The sequence below is a fragment of the Theropithecus gelada genome, chromosome 2 (genome assembly GCF_003255815.1).
Source record: "Theropithecus gelada isolate Dixy chromosome 2, Tgel_1.0, whole genome shotgun sequence".
Classification (NCBI taxonomy): domain Eukaryota; kingdom Metazoa; phylum Chordata; class Mammalia; order Primates; family Cercopithecidae; genus Theropithecus; species Theropithecus gelada.
Genome location: NC_037669.1, coordinates 63,773,672 through 63,793,637, shown reverse-complemented (window position 1 = coordinate 63,793,637; position 19,966 = coordinate 63,773,672). Strand labels below are relative to the sequence as shown.

Sequence of the window (19,966 nt, the reverse complement as noted above, 5' to 3'; positions counted from 1 at the left end):
CTATTTTTCCTCTTACAGAGCTCCTATGCAAACACACAGACACTTGTTCTCTGCCTCTGGAATTACAAATATGTTACTTGGAAAGCAGCAATACTCTTTTGGACTTGTTTAACTTTGCTTTCTTTACCTGTCTTTGAGAAGCCTCATACACACATTTGAAAAATACAACTTAGAAAGGTTTTAGTGATAGTGCATACAATCATTTGATTTTATTTCCCTTTTCTCTTCACCTTCACTAATAGAAGGAATTACTGGCATGCTTCAAAAAGCTTACATTTGAATACTGTCTAAATCAGTGCAGACCCTTGACCAGCTTAATCTTTGCTTGCAAATGACAATGCAGTGAAACCAGAGGAAGAAAAAAATTACTTCCTTTCCTGTTGGAAACCTAATAAGTAGTTAGTCTGACCCAGTTTTCAATAAGAGAGATTTTCTGATGACCCGGCAGGAGTGACTATCTCCAGTCAAAGAAAGAGGAGGGTGAATTTAATCTTTCATGCCCCTGGAATGGCAGCTGCTCTCAGCTCTGTCTGATTCTGTGAAGGTTGATGAAGATAGAGCTGGCTTTCAATGTAGAAAGAATTTTCCTTTTGAATATTCCAAACGAGAGCTTTGCACATGTGCCTCAAGAACTGATTGTCTAGGCTCCGACAGGAATGCAGCAGGAGAGGAGCGTATTTCATGCTTAAGACCAGAGAAGAGCCACGCAATACTCAGTGGATAAAAGGCTTGCAGTCCCAGCTGGGAAAAAGAGTCCCATTATCTCCCAGCTGCATAGACATTCCATACGGCTTGGTTCTGCCTGGATGCACAGCATGCCTGGCTGAGAGCTTGAAACAGAGTTCTGCAGAAAAATTGTAAAGATCCCGAGACATTTCCCTGGTAAGATCTGTAAGTACAAAATTGTGCTGTCTGCTGCAATGAGAATATTGCTGGGCAAGCTGCAGCTTTTCTTCCTTTCAATGTCTTTGTATTAGCATAACAGGTAAAAGCTGGGGTTGGGGGAGAAGTCACTGCTTTATTGATGCTGTGTTTCTATGATGCTGATGTTTAAAATGCATTTATTCCTTGTGTGGGAAAAATGTATTGAATCTGTATTCCGGGAGGTTAGGATCAAACCAGGGAAAGAAAGACTACAGGTATATTTTTCGGTGTTTCACTAGTCTTTGCTGCAGTAAAACTAATGGGCAAGACAGGATGACAGTGCTAATTCTGGGACTTTCAGATGGCTACACGCCCTTTCTGTAACGGCAGATGGGAAAATGTGATCACTAAACGTTTTTTGTCCTTTTTTTTTTTTTTTTAATCAAAGGGATGAGGGGTGGGGTTTGCAGTTTTCACCGGATTATTTAAAAGAATGGTTATAAAGTTTCCTAGGGGAGGATTTGGTAAGGGGAGCAAAGCAAGACTGGAGGTCATATGAGCTTACCAAATTTTGTCTGGCATTTTGCTTTATACCCAGCTTCAAGATAATAGCCTCTGGAGTTTCTTTTGCCATTTACACCAGTTAAGCTTGTCAGTATTAAGGTTCTTATAATACTTTATGAAAACTTTCAGAAGTTGATGACTTGGGAACAAAACTTTTAAGAGCTCTGAGATTAGACACGTATAACCCATTATGTTAATGGGATACTATAACATTGGGGTTTGGGGGGAAAATTGGAATTCATAGTTTTTGCTTCTCCAAATGAAAACTACTTATGTTTAAATAATCAGCATCCTGACTATGTCCTCTGAGAAACATTCACAGAATGACTAAATAGAAGTTATACTGAGAAAAAATAGACAAAACAGTAGAATCACACAGAATCAATTTGGAAAATGAGATATTCATAATTTTATCTACAGTGGTAATGTTTTCTGAAGATGTCTGTAAAAGAAGGAGCATATGCTGAATATTGAATTGCTTGTTTTGAGCAATTTTCATTTATCAGATGGGTTTATCATCTTTTTATTGCTGTTGTTGAAGGTTTCACCAATTTATGTGCATTGTATTTTATAAGGAAAGAAGATGTTTAAGCAGACTCTTTTCCCTCCTCCTTCACACACATGTGTAAACATACGCGTGTTCACAAAACAAACATAAACATACAAAAATACTAACACAATTTGTGTAAAAAAATCAGAAATACAGAAGCATTTCATCTTTGATGTTTCAGTGGAGTTTCTTTTTCTTTTTTTTTTTCTTTTTTGTAGCAATAATCATGGCTGTGCAGTCCAAATATTTCAAATATATAAATGTGGAAACTTTTATATAAAGGTTTATATGAGGTTATACAAATGCATAACTTATCACATCTTAGCAAAAAAGTCAATCATTTATAAACGACTTCATTGTGTTACTTCCTTTGAATATTTGTAGTGAAGGACCAGAATTTTTTTTTAGAATTTTTATGTAACTTTCCTTAATGAAAACAAATTCACTTGTTTATTTAGAAAAGGATTACATATTTTCTCTGAGTTTAGACCCCCCCCAAAAAAAATCAATTATGTTGTGAAAAGAATGTGTGGTGTATTAAATTGATTGCATACTTCTGAGTTGTGTTTTCTTTTTTAGTAAGTAAAAATGCTCAGTAGTATAATATTAAATTTGTACCTTTTAAATTCTTTTATGTGAGGAGAAGGAATGCAAAATATTTGCTTATTTATTCACTTACCTGTTTATTTTAATAGCATATTAATTGAAATGCAGAAGTATAAGTTCAACCCATTAAAAATGACTCAAACTATACATAAAAGTTCAAAAAGGAAACCCCATCACCTGTAAATAACAATCACAAAATTTGACAACTATCATTGGAGACATCCTGATGCCTAACTAAATTCAGATAGGGTGAGAGATAAATACTTTTGTAAGAACGGTTTCTTATTATACACCGTTTTAAAATTAATGAGAAATATTTGGATAATATAGTCAATAATAGATAGTCTTCTGTAACAATGAGAGGTTATCCTACGCTTAAAAAAAACCCAGAAATATTGGCCGGGCTCTGTGGCTCACACCTGTAATCCCAGCACGTTGGGAGGCCCAGGCAGGTGGATCACGAGGTCAAGAGACTGAGACCATCCTGGCCAACATGGTGAAACCCCGTTTCTACTAAAAATACAAAAATTAGCTAGGCGTTGTGGCACATGCCTGCAGCCACAGCTACTCAGGAGGCTGAGGCATGAGAATTGCTTGAACCCGGGAGGCAGAGCTTGCAGTGAGCAGAGATGGCGCCACTGCACTCCAACCTGGGTGACAGAGTGAAACTCCGTCTCAAAAAAAAAAAAAAACAGAAATATTGAGTTTGGTTTTAGATTTTAATTAAACTGAAAAAAGAGAAGTTGAAACAACATTGAAGAAATTGTTGAATTTCAGGTATAGATTTCTTTCCAAGGGAGATATTATGTCCAGAATAATACCCATATAGCCAAAAATTTTGAACATAGAAATAGTTTGAAGGTTTTTTTTTGGATGCACGTCTATGTAGTAAACAAACTTTTATAACCCTTGTTATGATAGTTAAATGCATTTGAAAGGTGCTTTGTTGTCATCAACTCTACCCATACCACCTGAATTTAAACTACATCAGTTTTACATTATAGAGTATGTACATTCTGGCTGAATTCCCACGATCTTAGACTAAACTTATTTCAAAATTGAAAGGAATTATTCTTTACCAACAGGCTTTTACTACCCAATTCACCATTCCTGCTTTCTTTACTTTTAATTATTTTTTGGGTTGTTAGATTTCACTAAGTAGTACTTCTCCACCAAAGAAATAGTCACAGGTGCTATATTTTCTGTGAGTTTGCATACTTGAACATGAATTTCTTTTGCCTTAGACATGCAAGATACATTATTTTTCTTGGATCAAGCTTAATTTTTTATTTTGGAAATGTGTAAATGTTTAAGCATTTTTGGAGACCCTTTCCGTATTGAAAGTTGTTTTACAACATTTTTAGGTATGTCTGCAATTTCCGTCATTGAACGTGACTTGCTTTTTTTCTGATAAATGCCTACGTGATTCTTTCGTTGTGTGTGTGTGTGTGTGTGTGTGTTTGTTTTTACAGAATATTCCTGGATTAGTTCCATTTTCATTAACATTTTTTGAGGTTTGCCCCATTGATTTAAGATTCTTTTATTTCATAATTTGTTGTTGGACTATTTCTTTTTCGTCCCTTAACTGGGCGTGGCCAAATTGTGATTATCTTGCTTCTTTCTTTTCTTCAGGATCACCAATTGTGTACATGTTGTATCTCATTTGTCTGCTTTCCACATCTTTCATATCCAAATTTCTTTTCAATTTCAATTGACAGATTGGTTATCTTCTTTACTTGAGAGCCATTTATTCTCTTGTTTGCCACTTGAATGAATAGTATAGCTTATAGTAAACCTATTAAGGCACAACCTTCTGTATTGTGATCTTGCAAATACATGTTTCCTTCTCTCAACACTCTAGCAATTTCCTCAGTTGGAAGGTTTTTGGGCAATCTATATCCTCTGAAAGTAAGAGAAAAAGAAAGTACTTACCAGTTTTCTCTGATGTCCCCCAAAAGTCCATGTTTTTTAGCATATGGCAACAATGGAAAATGGGCTTCAAGTTGTGTTTTGGGGTTGTGTCCACTAACAGTTTCATTGAAGACAGAGGGTTTTTTGCTTTGTTTTTTTATCCCCACTGCTACCACTGCTACCTTTTATATTTCTCCTTATTTTTTCTCTGGGACAATAGAGGAAATTAAAAAAAAAATCTCTTTATTTAAGGAGTTTTAAGTAGCAGTCTTTCAGTTAGGAAGAATTCTTTGAATGAAAATTTTATTAGAATGTTGTTATTGTCAGTATTCATATTGAAAAGAGCTTAAAACTGAGTTAATCTACATGGTGTGTTGTAGTATTAAACATTTATTATGGTAAAGACATAACACAGGACATAGTAGAGGAAAAAACAGAGTCATTGGGCATGCCTTCTGATAATGTCCCCTATTAGTCTATATTGATGAAGTCTGTGGCCTACTTAACTATTTTGCAATGAGTCCTAAGGTAATTTACAGAAACGTTACATCATAGTAACATGAATCAAAATCTGTAGACTCAAATTCTTTTTGAAAGTACACTGAGTATAAAACTTACATGTATTAGATTTACAATTAAATGAATAAATGAATGAATAAATAAATGATGTTCCTTAGATCTCAAATCCTTAAAAGAGGCAATAAAAGAACATGATGTGTCCTATGAAGTGTTCTAAAAAACTAATGATCTTACTAAAAAACAAATCGCATTTTCTCAAAGTCAATAAAATGATAGTGAGAGCAAAATTCAGGAGGCAGGCTCTTGTGCTGAAGCACCATGCACTGTAGCTTTCCTTCCCTATATCTAGCACAGAATAGCTCTGTGGTCTTAGGCAAGTTTCTTAGCCTCTTTATACCTCAGTTTTCCCATTCATAGTGGAGATAATATTAGTATTGACTTTGCAGTATTATCAAGAGAATTCAGCAGGTAAATATGTAAACAATCTTGGAAGAAAGCCTGACAATTAATAAGCACTCTATGTGTTAGTTGTTTAGTTATTGTTATATTATTATTACTATTATAACATTTATATATGAGCCTTGGGATCAATGGGGTAAAAATAATATAAAACAATGAAAAGAATAAAATTACAATTATCATCTAATCAATTGTATTGGGTATTTAGTAGAGAATTAAATTTGGAGTGTAAATCATAAGTGGATATTAAAATAGAGCTCAGGGAAAATGGTGAGAAGATCTAGAGATGCTGGTCCCTGGATCCAACTAGATTAAAAATAGAAATGGTATTTCTGTATACACCAAGCAATTGGACCTGATCAAGAAAAAGGGTATATTTAATTTTCTGATTATAAAAGCAATCAACAGAAAAGCATGAAAACAAATAAGCCAGAATTTCTTTCTTCAAAGAAAAACATCACAAATACTTGTACATTTCTTTCCTGTTGTTTTATGTTGTTGTTGCTGTTGCTCTTTTTTTATGATAATGCCCTAATAAAGTAATGTATGCACCTGGAAACAACAACAATAAAATTTGAAATTACAGAGAAGACAGTAAAATAAAAAATAAAAGACCTTTCCACTGTTTCCTGTCTCATTTCACAGAAATGTTTTCTAAAGTTGATTTTATTGTTATTTTTTCCTTCTGGCCATCATTATGCATTTGAATAATATATTTGACTTCTATTGCAGAATTTATAAACTCAACATCATGTCTGCTGACTCCATTTTTTAAAAGATGGGCAGTTTTTTCTATTTTCACACTTTCACAAGACAATTTTAGGTGTTACATAAGTCTTTGAATTCTTTTGGCAGTAATGCACATATATATGTATATTTTTTGGTAAAGTGGGAAATTTTAAGTATTGAAGGAAGGATTAAATTTAATAATTACCAATTCCCATCCCTCAGAATTACCAAATGCTAAATTTTATTGGAGATTTAACATTTTCATTATTCACAAAATGAAAATACTAATGTAATATATAATAACGGCCTACATTGTAACTCTACCTAGTCCATTCCTCACTCTACATTACCAGAGTTGTATATTTATATATAATTTTTATATATGTAAGCATATATAAAATATCATTTTAAAATATTATGGAAATGGTATCATACTGAAAACAAACTTATTTAACTAGTGTAACTCATTCCATATTAGACTATTTAGACTCATTCTTATAAATAAATACAGTTCTAGGATATATTTCACCTTATGTATTTTGTGCTCTTATTATTTATTCTCTTATTGAGGGATATTTAATTTATTGAAAATATTCACTATCGCAATGTTCTATTATCACATGCATAGAAAACGTATACACATTAAATGAGATTTTCATCAAGAATATAAAGTCTGTGCTGCCTGTCAACAATTTCATGTTTGTTATTTCTGGTCTCAGAATTCCTATCTTTCAACAAATGTACTTAATTGATCTGCACCTATTATGACATTGATCAAGTTGGACTTATTTCTTATTTTATATTCAAGTAAAGTGTTTTTCAATAATCAGTGTTTTATTGGTTTGAGCAAATATTCTTTATTCATTTTTTCATCTTTTACTAGTTAAAAATGGTATACTCCCATTATCATATTTTAGTAAATAACTATTTTAACATAAAATATACTTTTATATTTTCAAATAAAGACTAAAGAGAGTATATCTTCACAAACAGGACAATGGCTTGTTGAAATTTACTCTGAGATATTTCTCTCAGTGCTCATATTTGCACTATTTATTTTTAAACTGCCCCCAATATTTTTGTCAAGGTTTTTTTAGACTTATGACGTGATTTCCTGAGTTCTTTATTTACCATATTCTTGCTATTTATGTGCATCTCCTAGATTCTTTTCTTGTACTCTGAAGACCATTTTAAGGTCATTCAAAAATTGTTTTAAACTCCCTTAAAAATTATTTGTTGAAAATAGCTTACGTTAGTCACATTCTAAAATAATACTGTAGTTTGTCAGAGCACTCTATGTGGATGATACTTTTCTCTCAACAATTTTTGCATATTCTGTTCCATGATCTTCTGGAATATAATTGTGCTCATGAGGGAACTGTTTATGATCTAATTATCACACTTTTGAAGATATATTCATCTTTTCACTCAGATTTTAAGAATTTCTCTTTGTCATTGATTTCTTCAAGTTCACTAAAATGTGAGTAGTTGTGGAGTTGTTTCAAATGTATCTCAGTGAGGCCTTTGCAAGCTCCTGAATCTTTCTTTGATTCTGAAAAATTCTCAGCTATTATATATTTCAATCTTGCATCTTTTAAATCCCTTTATTTTCTCCTTCAAGAATGCTAATTCATTATTTCTAGGCTTCTGTCTTTGATTTCTTTTCATGTCATTCATTTTCTGGTGTTGCAGTCAGTGTAATTTCTACCGATCTGTATTCTATACTTTTATTTTTAAAAAATAGTTTTAATTTCTATAATTTATATTGTTCTTTTAAAAATTATCCTGCTATTCTGCTTATTCTTAATAGTTTCTCTCCCATTCTTAAGCTGTTGAAAAAATTTCAGTAAGTTTATTTTAAAGTTGGATTGTGATTGTTTTACTATTTTAATTTTTAGAGACAAATTTCTTTATTACTTATGTCTGCTGGATTTCCCTCATGGTGGTTCATTCTTCCTGGTGCTCATAACTTTTTTATGACAAATTTACTTTCAACAGATGTTGTTTTCTATGGGAGACCAACATTATTTGAGTTGAGTATGCTTTTGGATAGCATTGCATTGCTATTACTTCTACAGTGGCTCTACAAGTATCTCTGGTTCTGGACTATTTTATATGTGAATTTTTTGGCTTCAAATTATCTTACCAAACAGACAGAATGAATTTGGGCCCTACAACCAAGCTTAGTACACATTCTGGATTCTGACTGTCTTTTGGGGATTCTTTTTTCTACCCGATCACCAAGTTTCTATAAGGTCAGCTATGTCATGCAAAGTCCCCCGTTTTGGGAGGTTATTCCAACTTTATAATCTCCTTGCCAGTCTGAGTTTCTCTCCATTTGGTGCCTCTGAGGGCTTACCTCTTTAACATTTAACCTCGGTTATGTGTACTTCTTAAAGGGTTTTTATACTTATATAGCATTTGTATGTGTCTGTAGTGGAAAAGAAATCCTTCTGCATCACGTTGCATGGTGCCATGTACTTCCCTATACTTCCATGTTGACTGGACTTGTTCCCATCTGCTTTCCATCATTTAGAAAGTCATCAAACTTTCTCCCTTGCTGGTATTTTATTTTTATCTGGTACTCTCATGGTTTCATGGAGTTATTTTGTTATAGGCAATGGAACATTTGCTAATTTTTTCTCTGGAAACATTGTCAAGTCTCAAGTATATAATCTAATAAGAAATGGTTAATGCCAATTGTATATGTCTTTCCATTGGCTCCACAAAGGTTACTGCAACAAATTAAAGTGCTTGGTTTAGTCCAATGAGAGATTATGTTAGGGAGTTCTAGAATTTAGTTAGAAAAGCAAGCCAGTGGATGTTATTAGTTTATATATTCTTTGGGAGTGGCAGCTCTATTAATTCCTTAAGTTTAATGGTGCGCAAATTCTTAAAATGTAGAGGCAATTATTCAAAAACTTTGTTAGCGCAGCAATTCCTAGTGACACAGTACAAGCTGAATGTTAAACGGACCATTTTTTTAAGATGATTTCTGCTGAATAAAAGTGAGAATATTAGATGGATCCTTTTAAAAATCCTTTTTAAAAGGCTTCTTTTAAGGCAGGAAGGAGAGACTCAAGTAAGATATTTGGTGAAGTTTCTAGTAATTTATCACTCATGTGTGTAAGAGGCCAACATGAATGAACTCTCAAAAGAATGTAGACATTTTATTTTCAATGACTTGTTTGTATATTGTTTCAAAGTTTAATTTATTTGGTTTCGCACATTGTATGTCTAATGTGGTTGTGTAAGGAACTCTGTATGGAGACTGCTGAGCTGTCTTTCTAAACAGGAGGAGTGCGATATACTTGCTGCAATAGAGCTTTTAGTGAAACAACATGATTTTCCTTTCTGGCATCTAACAGGGTCTCCCAATCACTAAAGCACAATAAATGAAAGAGAAGGTCGGAAATCAGGTGTGCTGCTAATTTTCTATCAGCAGAGTTAAGAATAAATTAAAGAATAGTCCTGCCGGGCGTGGTGCCTCACGCCTGTAATCCCAGCACTTTGGGAGGCCAAGGAGGGCGGATCACGAGATCAGGAGACCGAGACCATCCTGGCTAACACGGTGAAACCCCGTCTCTACTAAAAAACAAACAAACAAACTAGCTGGGCGAGGTGGCGGGCGCCTGTAGTCCCAGCTACTCGGAAGGCTGAGGCAGGAGAATGGCATGAACCCTGGAGGTGGAGCTTACAGTGAGCCCAGATGGCGCCACTGCACTCCAGCCTGGGTGACAGAGCGAGACTCCAAAAACAAAACAAAACAAAACAAAATGTCCGTAAAGTTGTGTTGACCATGAAAAAGTTTCTGTTATTCTAGACTTGATAGAACGCACTTTTTAAAAGTGGAACATGAAGGTGTTTTCTAGGCATTTAATGTCGTTAGTCAATTCCTAAATATGCTCAGTTGTGAATGTGTTGCTGACACGTAGAATTTTGACAGTCCTATATATAAATTTACCACAAAAGTATATGTTGAAAATAGTTCTATTAGAATTAGCTGGTGGTTATAAAATATATCTTTTTCAGAGGTGCCGACTTTACTTTTTTGTTGTTACTTTGTGCAGACTGTGCCTATGCGGTTTGTAGACAAGAGAAGGAAGCTTTCTACCCGCTTTCTTTAGGGCATTTAGGTGGCAAAAGCATTATTTTTACTGACATCACTCTTATTCTGTCTTTTGTCATGCAGATGTACAGAGTGATTATGCAATAAACAGAAACAACTTTCTCATAGAAAAAGAGAGACTGGAGTTTAAAGAAAAATAACCTATTCATTATGTGTAGTTCAACATAGGAAGCCAAATAGCAGTTTTTAAGAAATTACACACACAAGATGCAATGCCTGAGCCAATTGCTTTTACCATTAGGGGCTCCTTTTACTTATGAGGCAAAAGTCATTTTTCCAAAGAAACATGGAACAAAATCTTAAAGTTTCAAGATTCACATATATCTTCAGAAATCCAAAAATAATGTTATTCTTTGAGTATTAGCCCCTGGATATTATTTTCTTTTATGATTTTTTTCTACATGAAACTGTCTTCAATTCATACAAAAACTCTAGTTAATTCTGATTAATAATTTAACATACCAAATTATTAACATTAATAATATTTTATTCAACAACATATACTAGTAATGATTCCACAAATATTGGCTGAATACTTACTATGTAATAGATACTATTTCAGGCACTGGTGATGCAACTATGAGCAAGACAGAGAAGAGTTCTGTTCCTGTAAAATTCACATTCTGATATGTATTCTAGAATTCAATTAAATATACATCTCTACCAAGTGGAAGGGAGGGCTAACATTGTTAATTTCAGTTCTTACCTGAGAAATGAGCATTAGAAGTCATTAAATTATTTAATTCCAAGATGATTATTTTAGTAAACTTGCATAGTGAGATACACCAAAAAGACTAAATAAAAAGAAACATATTCACTAAGAATAATAATTACTCCTCTATTTTTATAGATAGTGATAGATTCTGGGTTTTTCAGAGGATTAACAAAAATAGGATCTCATATTATATACATGTTTATGGAATTTCCTAATCATACGCTCAACTCTTTACCTTAAAGTTACTCATTTTCATCAAGTGAATAGTACTTGTAGATTTACTAAGATGGTAAAATTTGTTCAAAATTTGCAAACTACACTAAATTATTTAATAACCATGGTAAATTACTATGTATATAACAAGTGAAGGAAATTAATAACCAGCAGAATATTGTTTAATACATTCTTCCAATTATAAAATCATATATGTTTATTACACAAAATTTGGAGAAGACATAGATTGTTATTCTATTACTCTGCATATGGCATCATTTCAGTAATCATGTGTTTGTATGTATGTGTGCATTTAAAATACAAAATTGAGATGAATGTATACGTTCTGCTTTATAGCTTGTTTTTATTAATTAACATCTTATAAACATTCTCAAGTATCATTAAATATTCTCCTAATGCTGAAGGATTTTTCACCAGATAGGTGTTCCCTGTTTACTCAAGCCAATAACCTATCGTTAGATATTTATCTTTTACACAATTTATTGAACAATGCTATGATACATATCCTTGTACCTGAATCTTTTAATATGTGTCTGATTATTTCTTAAAAACAAATTCCTAGTAGTACAATTTCCATGTCAAATTGTGGGATTTTAAAAATGTGAGTGTGTATATTACTAAATCGTCCTTTAGGAAGACAGCTCCCTCTGTACTTTCAGGCAGGTGAATACTCTTTGTGATCATCCCTGTAAATATTAAATATTATTAATTGTGAATACTCTGATTGGATTACAAAGCAAATACGCAGATAACAGTATTTCAGTATTGCGGTCTATTACATTTTTGAAAATACATGCCTGAATAAATATTTAATGAGTGCTTGAACCATTTGTATCTGCTCATTTTGCTGAAGTCAGCCCCTGTCCTTTGTTTATTCTTTTGCTATTTTATATTTTTTCTTATGCTCAGGAAGTTCATCATATATCAATGAGATAACTTGTAATTTTCACTTTTCTTCAAGTTTATAAGACATTTAACTTATTATATTTTAAGTGTGAAACCTTGGAAAATATTTTATAAATTATTTGAACCTCGGTGTTCAAATGTACACAGTGCAACTGGTAATACCTGACCTGGCTTTCACAAACTCAGAGGGGTCAGACGAAAACTGAAATAGTTAATGTTTCTAAATGTATTTTTATAGCTATAAGTGGTATACAGTTATTGTTCTAGTCTTATTAAAGATAAATCAGTATTTGTCCTAAATTGCAAGTCGAGTCATGAGAAAGTCTACAACTTAAAGTTTTCTAAATATAGGTCCAATGTTATCAACTTTTTAGCTCCGGCACTAACAGCATCTGGCCTGTGGTGTGTGCTCATTAAGTGCCTGCTTAATGAATGTAGACTCTAAGTATACTAGAGAAACATAAATTCAAATACTTCTGTGCTCATTCCAAGTATGCTATTACAGTGTCATCTAAATCTAATGGTGAACAAAATAGCACATATTAAAATGATAATTAATGTTAAACTTCAATTTATGTCTCTGCCCTTGGCAACCATGGTAATCCACTCCATGATGAAGCAGTCAGGAAATTTAAGTAGTTATTTATTTCATCACTACAAATTGTATTTGAGACCTGTGTTTTGCAGGTAATCTATATTGTTGGCTTTTCAGGAATTTGGTATGTTAGGGAAATTCAGGACTGCATATGGGGAACAAGGAATAGGTTTTAGGATAAAAAGAAATTGTAATCATCCCTGAATTAAGAAATAATTTATACATTACAGAGAGGTAAAGTATACACAAAGTGTGTGATATTTTCTTCTTCAAAAACCTTCCTAAAATGTGAGATATATAACTTGCTTTTCCAGATGCTCAGAACAAGAAAGAACTTTTGTTTTAACTTGCATTTAAGTTACCATAACACATGATTTTAGTATTTGATGTTATTTGACTCTGGCAGAACATAATTAAATAAGGTGTTTAACTTTGCCAAAGAGAGTTTTAGAAATAAATTTGTGTTTGATTTAAATCTGAGGCCAGGTGTTCAAGACCAGCCTGGGCGACAAAGTGAAACTCACACCTGTAAAACACAAACACACACACACGAATACAATCTCTCTCTCTCTCTCTCTCTCTCTCTCAAACTTTGGCGTATTTGGTAATAAATATTAAAGCCGTGAAACAAACATGTTTTACTTATAGCTTAGAATGACAACACTTATTAAACAAGTTAATACACATTATGCTGCAATGACAAACCACACCCCAAATCTTAGGAGTCTGAAACAAAGATTTCTTTGTGTACAACTGTGAGGCAACTGTCCTTTATGAGAATGGCGGTGTTATAATACCGTATGAATACATGTTTCCACAGTTTCAATAAAGAGGTAGTTCTAGAGACTTTCAGTGGCAACTAAACACTTTCACCCAGAAAGTGATACATCTCACTTGAATTCACATTTCATTGGTTGAAGCAAAACACTCAAGAGAGTGAGTGAAGACGTGAAATTCCTTATGTGCCTAGAAACAGGTGAATGAGACATACTGGTGAATGACAACAGCATCTATGACTGAGTTTGCTAACAAGAAGTTGTTTACCTGGCCCTTATCCTCATTAACAAATCAACTTCAGTTGTGTGAAGCATTCTCACTCAATACCACAGGTAGCATTTTAGTTTAGTTTTGTTTTGATCTGTTTTACTGAGAGATACATTTTCAACTCTTTGTACATATTGAGCAGTAAATCAACTTTTTTCCTGCTAAAAAGTTACTCAATGGCCACCTCATCCATTACATTTTTCCTCACTGAATGATGATGAATTCAGTAACTATTTATCTGGATCTATCCACCACATTTAAAACTCTGGAGTGTCATGGCTTAGAGATACACACTGTCCTCATAGACCTTAGGGCACTTTGAGGAAATGTACTTGAATTAAATTGCTACATAAAATATCATCTAAGTGCCCGCAAAGAACAGGTACTTAAGAGCATGCAATGACCAAGTGAGGAAAGTCAGTGAAAGCTTCCATAGGGAAGTGATGAGTAGGCACAGGCTAGTTCCATGTGAGGAGAAAGTGTTCTCATGGAAAGAAGAGTAGATGAGGGGAGGGGATATGGCAGGAGCAAGGGACTGAAAAAGTCAAGGTTGAAGTCCTGGGGGATCAGAGATCCAGGTGACAGAAGAGGTTAAAGAAGTATGAGAAGCTCACCAAGAGGTTTCTGCAGCCCATGCTAAGCCTTTGAATTTTGTTCTTAACAAAATAGAAGAGCTACTGGTGATTTTTGAAAATGAAGTAATACAGTCAGACCTAGGCATTGAAATAATCATCCTGTCTAGTATGTGGCGAACATCATTTTTTCTCATTCAGGTATGTGGCATCGGGCAGACAGGGAACCCAGGAAGGAAATGAATAGGCAAGGAGAAAATATGCGTCAATCTGGACTATCTTCTGTTTTGACGACAAGACAAAACTTGCTCCGAATTTCACAAACTCTGAATTTTTGTGCTTTTTTTCACATAAGCTGTTTTTCATAATATTCAATTGAAACAATTGGAAACAAGTAAAACAATGTTTTGTTAATTTTTAAAGTACAAATGCAAAGTAAAAAAATTGGAAAATATATAAAATAATAACAGAAAAATGAAATCATATATAATACATGCTCCCAAAAATTACTCCTGAGTATTTTCCTGAATTTTATGTTTTAAGGAAAACAAAAGTTCTAATGTTTTCATTCTGAGGAAGTGTTTATAAAATATATAGTCTTGTATACTCAGAATGAAATATATAATATATAAAAATATACAGAAGGAAATGTATGCATATTTCATTGTGAGAAAGACTTTATAAAAATATAATATGAAAATATAAAAATGTATATATATAAATATATAATAACATATTATAAAATATAATGTAATATTCTTACTGTGGTAGATAATCTCCAAACATGGCCACCAACAATTCCTCCCCTCCTTGTATATACAGGCCATTCCTCCCTTTAAATAGTAGTATCTATTTCCTTCTCTCTAACTGAGACCTGCCCTTATGATTTTTTTTGAACAATAGAATTGGTGGAAGTAAAGCTGTGCCAATTCTTAGCCCTTCAAAGACCAAGCAGCTTCTGCTTTCATGTTCTTGGAGCCTAAACCCTATGCAGGAAGGAAGTCGGGGTATGTACTGAAAAGAGAGGCTTACAGAATACCCGTAAGATGAAACACCACATGAAGAGAGAGACCACAAGGACTCTCCAGCCAAGGGTCTTCACCTAGGCATGCAAGAGAGGCTTCCTTGGATCCTTTGGTCCAGTTGTGAAATGGTGACACTACCTGGATACAAAGAACAGTCCAGCGAACCCACAGAACTTTGAGAAATAATGAATCGTTGTTGTTTTAACCACTAGGTTGTGAAGTGGTTTGTTATGTAGTCTTCAATAAATAAAATAGCCACTTTTTCAGTTTTTATAAGGAAAATAAAATGCTATGAAGTGTCTTTGAGTTTTCTGCTTCGCTCCTTGCAGACCCTTAATTTATTCATCCTATTAAAAATATACCCAGACATGTCTCTGAAAGTTGTGTGTTGGTTAATTTTGAATTTAAAAGTCTTTAAAATTATAAACTCTGCAATCAGACCAGGCAAATGAAAAAAATATAGATGGGAAATTCCTGTTAAATTCGTTTTCACTTTGATGTGTATGATATGTGCAGAATTAGTTGGAATTACTGGAATTTTGAACAAAGACCAATATATAAGAAATACGTGCTGATTTTGGCCTTCACGGATAAAAATATGAAGAGCAAGGCGGATTCACAGATATCCATATGCTTAGAGTCAAGAATGTAGCTGACTTCCTTTTATTCTTAAAAACCTTTATAAATTTCTTAAGCGATTTATGGTACACTGTGGACTTGAGTGTTACTTTTATATCGGGTTATAAATAATGTTGGCTAGGAGTCTATCCAATGAACTTTCCCTTTTACTTCACATATTCTCTGGGCTCATGGTTAGCCAGAACAATTTAGAAGCCAAAAACGTCATCAAAATTATCACATGCCTTTTTATTGCATGGTGGGATTATTTTGTTTTGCTGACATATAACATTTTGGTCAATAATAATAATAACAATAAAACAGCATTGAGTTACTCAAATATTAGTTGGGGCTCTTCAGAGAAGTAGAACCAATAGCGCCACATATCTATCTATCTATCTATGTATCTGTCTATCTCTCTCGCTCTCTCTCTCTATATATAGATACATACATAGATAGATAGATAGATAGATAGGTAAATAGATAGATAGATAGATAGATAGATAGATAGATAGATAGATAGATATGAATTTGCCCTTTCTCCATTTTTTGTTTTATTAAGGATCTCAGTGGATTGCATGATACCTACATTGGAAATGGCAATCTACTTTACTGAGTCTCCTGATTCAAACGCTAATTTTATCTGGAAACACCTTCACAGACACGTCCAAAATAATATTTAATGTGAGCACCTCATAGACTAGTGAAGTTGACACGTAAATGTAATTATCATAATGATACTAGTAAGAGAAATTCAGTTGACCTTGCTGATAAATAGGTATTTTTCACACAAAAGCCATAAAATGTGTCATATGGTTTAAATTATAATTGTTGAGTACCCATTTCAAAATGTTATTGTTCATTTGAAGACTAAATTTTAAATTGGTTCTACTTTATAGGTAATTATGACATGACTGAATATTTATTCATGGAAAACCCAGGAGCATTCATTTGCAATTGCCATTCATGTAGATGTCAAAGATGCCACTTTTTATTGTACATATTGTGAGAGGGTAAAACAAATAACCTTTCCTCCTTAAAATTGGATTGCTCATTCAATGTGTCATTAATCATATTTTAAACTCCAAAAGATCAAAGTAAAATGGCTCCGAGTTTTAAATTTTCCAGGGTGACAAAAGCTGAACAGTTTATTAATGTTTGACCACGCTCCAGGTGTGGTGGCTAATTTCTGAAGATGATGTTCCTCTCTGTTCGATTACCTTTCAGCTCTCATGGTAGGTGCTAATGTGTGTAATTAGCATGATTTCAGAGTTGTGACCTGAATGACAGACCAATATCTATAAAGGCTGTGGCCCAGCCAGGTTAGAATAATACCAAATTTATATGCAATGAATTGAGCTGCTGAAGAGGCTACTGAAAGAAGTTAGGTCTAGATTGGGGTTTCAAAATAAATCACCTGAAATTATTTAAGAGTATAACTCAGACCCCCCAAAAGTCACCTCCATCTGAAAGGTTTAGATTTGGAATCTCTAGTTGTTATGATAAATATAATTATAATTAAGGCTCAGGGTGTTAATGTCAGTGTTATGCAGAAAATTACCCTAGATATAGATAGCTCCCAGCATCTACATCCTGTTTTCAAATTTATTTCTAATAAAAAGAATTTAACCCATTTGAGGTGAAAAAATTCCTTAGAGAATAAATGTTTTTTAAACTTGGGTAGTAATAGAATAAAATATAGAGATACATATGACATATATCAAACCCATGGTATTACAGTTTGTGTATCCCTTATCCAAAATGCTTGAGACCAAAAATGTTTTAGAGTTTGAAATTTTCTGGATTTTGGAATATTTGCATATACATAATGAGATATCCTACGGAATGGGACCCAAGTCTAAAAACAAAATCCATTTGTATTTTATATAAGTCTTACACATATAACCTGAATGCAATTTTATACAGTATTTTTAATCATTTTGAGCAGGAAACAAAGTTTTGACTACATTTTGACTGTGATACGTCACATGAGGTCAGGTGTGGAATTTTTCAGTTTGGAGACCTGTTGGTGCTCAAAAAATTATAGATCTTGACGTGTTTCAGATTTTGGATATTGAGCTTGTGAGTGTTCAAACTGTAATATCGTTAAACTATTTAGAATTAAGTTTGTATTAATTAGAATCATTTCTATATCTTTGGTGTAAAAAGTGCTTGTTATATTTAAGACTCTGAGGAGTCTTTGCCAGATTTGATTTGTGTTTGCACTTTTAATTTTGTAATTAAATAGCTGATTTTGGACTTACCCGTTTAAGTTGAAAAGTACTGTATATAAAAATTAACTAACTTTTTAGAAAAAGTTTTGAAATATTTAAAAGAAGTTAAGATTTACTATTTTATAAGGGTAAATACAAGAATTAAATGCTTAGGTTTTTCTTGTTAAGGACACGACCTACTGTTAATTTGTCAGATTGTTTAGATACTTTAAGAGAACATAATAATTCATTTTTAGAATTACCATTTAAAATATTTAAAGAAATTGTAATAAAGTAAGTCAAAAGTCCTGACTGTTTATGTGTGTTTAGTCTGTTCAACATGAAATAATTGAATTTTAACTGTGGCAAAAGAGAAGAAGGTTTTTCTTGTTTTAATAAGATTATAAAAAGAATAACAGACATACAAATTAAGCTGAAAAGTTTAAATTTTAATTTTACATGCATTTGCATTTGAAATTTTAATAAATTTGATATTATGATCCCCAATGAGCATTGAGGTTCTAAGGGGATTCAAGGGACTTGCCTGAGACTACAGAGAAGCAATTCACATACAGATTTTCATATACGAATCCAGTGGCTGTGGTTTCCACATTCATTCTCAAAAAATCAAAGTATCTTTTTGGAGATGCATGCAAAATTGTTGAGGAAAATAAGGTAATATTCGGAATATAGTTTCTAATCTTTTATTGTTAATTTTCTTGTTTACAATTTACCAAGGCAAAAAAGAAACACTTTTAAAATGTCAAAATAATATAAATAAGATATTATCTACCATTGTTTTTCTATTCCCAGTTTAATAAACAAGTTTATCTGTGTGGTAATAATTTTTAACTTTAAACAGAGCCAGTAGCTCTTCTATTACTTTGGAGTTTTTAAAAGACACAGTTATTTTGAGTTTGCATTCACACATATTCTAATTTAGAATACATAAAAATTTACTTTATATTATTTATTTCCTCTTAACATATTTGCAAAGGTTTAGTTATATCTGCAAAAATGATATATTTTTTATTCTTCTATTTTTACCCAAATTGTTGATGATCTTCTGAGATCCATCTGAGCAGACAAGGAAGAGATACATACTTTTATTTATATACACACTCATAGTTTGTGTGTGTATACAACCTGATTAGCTTCTTGACAAAGAAACTAAAAAGAGATTTAATTTTTAAATGCCTCTCCCCATACTCTATCCTTTTATTATAATTTTTAAGTCTTTAATTATTTTTAAATATCTCTTCTATATATAGGTCTTTGTAGCTGAGTCCCCACTGCTGAGTCAGTTTTGAATTACCTATCGATCTTGTCTTAAAATTGTTGTCCAGTTAGTGGAGCATTTATTTATCAGCTTTCCCATTATGCTTGAATATTCTACATGGCCAAATATATATCTGACCAATGTCCTTCTTTAGGAACAGTGCTTTATGTTTTTCACATCGGATATTTACATCAGGTGCATTCAAAAGGCAGTGAACCAAGTCCTATAAAAACAGATAGAAGAATTACATTAAGTATTAATGTCAGAAAAAGAGAATTGCTTTTTGATTTAGGATATGTAAATAGTCAATCGTATTAAAAGATTGACTTTAAAACATATCCAACTCTGCTAAACAACGGAAGAATCTATTCTTTTTTTGATTGAAGAAACCACATAAAACAGGTATACCATCATGGGGAAAGTAGGTACTTTCT

General features: G+C 32.8%; 1 protein-coding gene across 11 annotated transcripts in view; it reads left to right on the top strand.

Annotated features, from left to right (window-relative positions):
- The first annotated feature begins 342 nt into the window (after positions 1-342).
- The window catches only part of CNTN6 (contactin 6), a 303,195-nt gene continuing 283,571 nt past the window's right edge, over positions 343-19,966 (top strand). For 8 of the 11 annotated variants that reach the window (XM_025375846.1, XM_025375841.1, XM_025375842.1 and 5 more), the window contains exon 1: positions 343-882. The gene's annotated coding sequence lies outside the window, so the exon portion shown is untranslated. Of the gene's footprint in view, positions 892-17,168; positions 17,276-19,966 lie in introns of all 11 variants that reach the window. The other 3 variants (XM_025375845.1, XM_025375837.1, XM_025375838.1) reach the window with 2 other exon arrangements.